This window comes from Triticum urartu, chromosome 2A, assembly GCF_056163025.1.
Source record: "Triticum urartu cultivar PI428250 chromosome 2A, HENAU_Tu73, whole genome shotgun sequence".
In the NCBI taxonomy this organism is placed as follows: Eukaryota; Viridiplantae; Streptophyta; class Magnoliopsida; order Poales; family Poaceae; genus Triticum; species Triticum urartu.
The window spans coordinates 464,569,465-464,575,878 of NC_141874.1; positions in this window are offsets into that span (position 1 = coordinate 464,569,465).

Consider the following 6,414-nt stretch of genomic DNA (forward strand, 5'->3'; position numbering starts at 1 on the left):
ATCCGTAATTATTTTCGTCTCTAATAATCTTTAAACGATCACAATTTCTTCCTTGTTTATCGAAATCCAATGAAACCAATGCCAAATTCTTCGTTATGATCTCCTCTGTTCAGATAATCAACTTAAACATGTTTTTGAAAACTTTAAAATTTGGTTTCAATTAGATTCGGATTTGAACTTCTTTTGATCGTAACTTGAGTTTCGTATCTCCGATTTGATTGAATCTTTTTGCAAATCGAACTTATTCACTTGAACTTTCTGTTTAGATCTTTTTTCTTTGGTTTTCTGTTGCATCTTATGCTTGAGTGCTTATGTATGCTATTGTTTTTCTATGAAAGATTTTTCGGAGTGCGAAGCTTGCTACTATGAATCTCTAGGGTTTTCCAATCGTCAGCAAGGCAAGTTACACTTTGATCATATCCCTTTATTACCCAGTTTTTATTCTTTACTTTCAACCCTCAAACATTCCATGAGTAGGATTGGGAACATGTGGTTGTTGTTAAGTAGTTGATGAGGTAGGAACCTAATACCTTTTATCACCCCCGGAATATAAGTTATACTCTTATTGCTTAGCCATGCTCATATAAGGGGATTGGTATGTGTGATTCATGAAAGTTGCGAGAGTAATAACTAAGGGAAACTTAAGGTGGCTACTTTAATACACATCTAGGTGGATTGGTTGCGGGCACCTGGAGAATCCAGTGTTGTCCTGGGATACCCCGGAGTACTCGTGTGATCATCCTATGGAATGCCACCCAGGCTCAAAGGGATCATAATATTATTCATTCTAGAAACTTCTGTGTGCAGCCACAAGCCATTATGGGCTCTGGCATAGTTGAGTAAGTTGTGTGACCTCTTTCAGTGGTAGGCTAGCTGATGTAGGGGAAAGTAGGTGGTACCGTCTACCCAGAGTAAAGAGTTAATGCTTCAGAAAGACTATGTCTCGATCTTCCGATCATGGATGTGGTCGAGTCTTGTGGGGAAAAGTGCGCAAACCTCTGCAGAGTGTACAAACTAGTCATTGTTAGCCGTGTCCCCGGTTATGGACATCTTGAGTATCTAGTATTTGAATTATTGATTGATCTCATCACTTTACTTAATGAATTTGTTGGGTTATTAATGTTATTTTGGGATTGAGTTGGGGGAACCATCTCAATAATGGCATAAACTTAGTAGTTAAATAAAATATATTCCTTTGTTGTAGGAAAAATTAGCTTTGTGCAAATGTTAAACTTAGAGCCTCCACCAGCCAAATATGCATTTAGTGATAGATTTTTTTGTTCATCATTGCTCTATAGTGTGATCTTTCTAGCCTATTCCATGTGCTGACCTACACAGCTGCAACATATCATGTTGCAGAATTTTCAGACGTAGAGTAAGGTGCGATAGGTTGTTGTCATGCACTCAGTTTTGTCGTGGAGTTGGATGGACTCATTTATCTTTGAAGCTTCCGCTGTAATTTAGATGGCCTTCAGCCATATTATTGTAATAAGTACTCTTTATGAGACACTCGATGTAATAAGTGTGTGATTGAACTCTGTTATAAATCCTCAAGTATTGTGTGTCTATGTCAGCAATACCGATCCATGGATGACACTTAAGCACAGAGACTTCAGTCCACTGAGATCGGGTCGCTATAGGATCACTACAGCCTTTCTGATAAGTATATGTGAATGACATATTGTTGATGAGAAATGATGTAAATTTTCTGGAAAGCATAAAGGAGTTTTTCAAAGAAAGACCTCGGTGAAGCTGCTTACATATTGAGCATGAAGATCTATAGATATAGATCAAGATGCTTGATAAGTTTTTGAAGTAGTTCAAAATGGAACAGTCAAAGAAGGAGTTCTTGCCTGTGTTGCAAGGTGTAAAGTTGAGTAAGACTCAAAACACAACTGCGGCAGAAAATAGAAAGAGAATGAAAGTCATTCCCTATGCCTCAGCCATAGGTTCTATAAAGTATGCTATGTTGTGTACCAAACCTATTGTATACCTTGCCATGAGTTTGGCAAGGTGGTACGATATTGATCCAGGAGTGGATCACTTGACGTGGTCAAAATTATCCTTAGAAGACTAAGGAGATATTTCTCGATTATGGAGGTGACAAAGAGTTTGTCGTATAGGGTTACATGGATGCAAGCTTTGACACTGATCCGGATGACTCTGAGTCTCAATCTAGATACATATTGAAATTAGGAGCAATTAGCTGGAGTAGCTCCATGCAGAACATTGTAGACATAGAAAGTTGCAAAATAAATACAACTCTGAATGTGGCAGAGCCGTTGACTAAACTTCTCTCACAAAGCAAAACATAATCACTCTTTGGGTGTTAATCACATAGCGATGTGAACTAGATTATTGACTCTAGTAAACCCTTTGGGTAATAGTCACATGGAGATGTGAAATAATCACATAAAGATTTGTACTATTTGTGTCAAATCACATGATGATGTGAACTAGATTATTGACTCTAGTGCAAGTGGGAGACTGAAGGAAATATGCCCTAGAGGCAATAATAAAGTTGTTATTTATATTTCCTTATATCATGATAAATTTTTATTATTCATGCTAGAATTGTATTAACTGGAAACTTAGTACATGTTTGGATACATAGACAAACAAAGTGTCCTTAGTATGCCTCTACTAGACTAGCTCGTTAATCAAAGATGGTTAAGTTTCCTAACCATAGACATGTGTTGTCGTTTGATGAAAGGGATAACATCATTAGATAATGATGTGATGGACAAGACCCATCCATTAGCTTAGCATAATGATCGTTTGGTTCTATTGCTATTGATTTCTTCATGACTTATACATGTTCCTCTCACTATGAGATTACGCAACTCCCGGATACCGGAGGAACACCTTGTGTGCTATAAAACGTCACAACGTAACTGGGTGATTATAAAGTTGCTCTACAGGTGTCTCCGATGGTGTTTGTTGAGTTGGCATAGATCGAGATTAGGATTTGTCACTCCGAGTATCGGAGAGGTATCTTTGGGCCCTCTCGATAATGCACATCACTATGAGCCTTGAAAGCAATGTGACTAATGAGTTAGTTATGGGATGATGCATTACGGAACGAGTAAAGAGACATGTTCAAGTCTCTTCAAGTGTTACTTGAGTGATCCTGATGAAAGTTCAAGGCTCTTCAAGTCTAACTAGAGTGGTCCGGATGCAAGTTCAAACCTCTTGGATGCAAAATTTTATGGTCGTGATTCATTTATGATGGCAAAATGTAGTCTTTTGTGTTCCTTCTTAACACAACTTTTGTAACTTCGAAGATCTTGATTTTCGACAAGCGCAAGTTTTAGCCTTTAATGGTCCTTCAGAGATCTTGTCACTATTCTTGTCTGCATTTGAGATGAATATGCTTTGAAATATATGAATGTGTGAAACTAATGTTGTTCAGATCCTTTTGATCTTGATCATTTTGAAAATGCACAATGTAAATGTGTTGAATGTACAAACCAAATCCCACCAAATGAATCTTTGCAGGAATGTGTTTTCATTTCATTTCCACCAAATGAAATGAAAGCATGGGTGCCAAACGAGTTGTAATGGAAGAAGTCATATTGTCTTTTGATGACCCACAAGTGTAGGGGATCTATCGTAGCCTTTTCGATAAGTAAGAGTGTCGAACCCAATGAGGAGCAGAAGGAAATGATCAGCGGTTTTCAGCAAGGTATTCTCTGCAAGCCCTGAAATTATTGGTAACAAATAGTTTTGTGATAAGGTAATTTCTAACGAGTAACAAGTAATAAAAGTAAATAAGGTGCAGCAAGATGGCCCAATCCTTTTGTAGCAAAGGCCAAGCCTGGACAAACTCTTATATAAAGGAAAGCGCTCCCGAGGACACATGGGAATTATCGTCAAGCTAGTTTTCATCACGCTCATATGATTCGCGTTCCGTACTTTGATAATTTGATATGTGGGTGGACCGGTGCCTGGGTACTGTCCTTCCTTGGACAAGCATCCCACTTATGACTAACCCCTATTGCAAGCATCCGCAACTACAACAGAAGTATTAAGGAAAACCTAACCATAGCATGAAACAGATGGATCCAAATCAGCCCCTTACGAAGCAACGCATAAACTAGGGTTTAAGATTCTGTCACTCTAGCAACCCATCATCTACTTATTACTTCCCAATGCCCTCCTCTTGGACCAAACAATGGTGAAGTGTCATGTAGTCGACGTTCACATGACACCACTAGAGGAAAGACAACATACATCTCATCAAAATAACGAACGTGTACCAAATTCACATGACTACTTATAGCAAGACTTCTCCCATGTCCTCAGGAACAAACGTAACTACTCACAAATCATATTCATGTTCATAATCAGAGGGCTATTAATATGCATAAAGGATCTGAACATATGATCTTCCACTGAATAAACCAACTAGCATCAACTACAAAGAGTGATCAACACTACTAGCAACCCACATGTACCAATCTGAGGCTTTGGGACAAAGATTGGATACAAGAGATGAACTAGGGTTTGAGATGAGATGGTGTTGGTGAAGATGTTGATGGAGATTGATGCCCTCCCGATGAGAGGATCAATGGTGATGACGATGGCGATGATTTCCCCTCCCGGAGGGAAGTTTCCCCGGTAGAACAGCTCCGCCGGAGCCCTAGATTGGTTCCGCCAAGGTTCCGCCTCGTGGCGGCGGAGTTTCGTCCCGTGAGCTACCTTATGATTTTTTCCTCGATGAAAGACTCCATATAGCTAAATATGGGCATCAGAGGGCCACCAGGGGGCCCACGAGGCAGGGGCGCGCATAGGGGGGTAGGGCGCGCCCCCACCCTCGTGAACGGTAGGTGGCCCCCCTCTGGTACTTCTTTCACCCAATATTTTTTATATATTCTGAACATAATTCCCGTGGAGTTTCAGGACTTTTGGAGATGTGCATAATAGGTCTCTAATATTTTCTCCTTTCCTAGCCCAGAATTCCAGCTGCTGGCATTCCCCCTGTTCATGTAAACCTTGTAAAATAGGAGAGAATATGCATAAGTATTGTGACATAATGTGTAATAGCAACCCATACTGCAATAAATATCGATATAAAAGCATGATGCAAAATGGACATATCATCTTCACTCTAGGGTTTTGTGTTGAAATGAATTTGGATTCATGGAAGCAAGGTACAAAATGCAAGAATGAAAAATTGGGAAAGTCCTTTTATTCCCTCCCATTTAACTTTAAAAAAGTTTCAAATTTGCACTCAATTTCAAAAAAAATCACACAAGCAATCATTTTTACTTAATTAGTATAACATTCTAAGATTTAGAATTTTGGGATGTTACACAAGAACAGAACAACTAGATGAAGTTTTTTTTAACGAAGAAATACAACTAGAACACAAGAGAAACATAGCAAAAGAAGAAACACTAAAGAACTTCCTCTAGGAAGGGGTCAGCGACTAGGTCACCTATGTTAGAGTATATTGACTTAGGAGTAAAGTGAGAACACTTGATCATAGGTCATACTCATTGTTAAGCTCAAAATGGGGTTACCATTTTTCTTTTAAGCATTTCAATGCATTAACAACATTTAGAGTTGCTTTAGCTCATGACTTGGAGTAAAGCGTCTCTAAGATGTGATGACTTACATTGGGTTTTGTTGTTGACTTCATCATGTAGTTGAACTTGTTATGGATGCTCAAGTGTTTGGGATGGGAGCTATCTGTTTTCTCTTGAAGTCCATCTTCCTGCATCGGTAAGTCACACAAGGAACACCATGTATCTCCAATTTGACAAGAATGAATAGATATCACATATATTGTCAAAGAATAGATTTGATGTTGTCTTATTCCTTGAACACAACAAACATGGTCTAGATACTTCGTTCATGCATGATCGCTCATGATAAGACTGAGGAGCAATCTTGTGAAGTAAGTATTATCCAAGTATCTACATGGTCTTAGATGCAATACACGGGAGCAATGTATCCAAGATGTGAAAGAGTAATCATAAAAGAAATATAAAGGATAAGTCGTGTGATCTCATGCCCTTGCATGCATCGAAGTGAGTTTCTAGTTCAGATTGGAAGCATCAATAATGTTCAACTAATTCCTCAAGTGACAAAATATCTTCTCATTGAGAGCTTTAGTGAAGATATCAACTACTTGTTTGTCGGTGCAAACATGCTTAAGGTTAATCTCACCTTTACCAACATGATCACGTATTAAATGACGATGAACATCAATATGCTTAGTATGAGAGTGTTGTACGGGATTGTGTGCGATTTTGATAGCACTCTCATTGTCACAAAGCAAAGGAACATGTTTCACATGTATCCCATAATCTTTAAGTGTTTGCTCATCCATGGTAATTGAGCAAAATATGGTCCGACAACAATATATTTTGCTTCGGCGGTAGATAGATATACCAAGTTTTGTTTCTT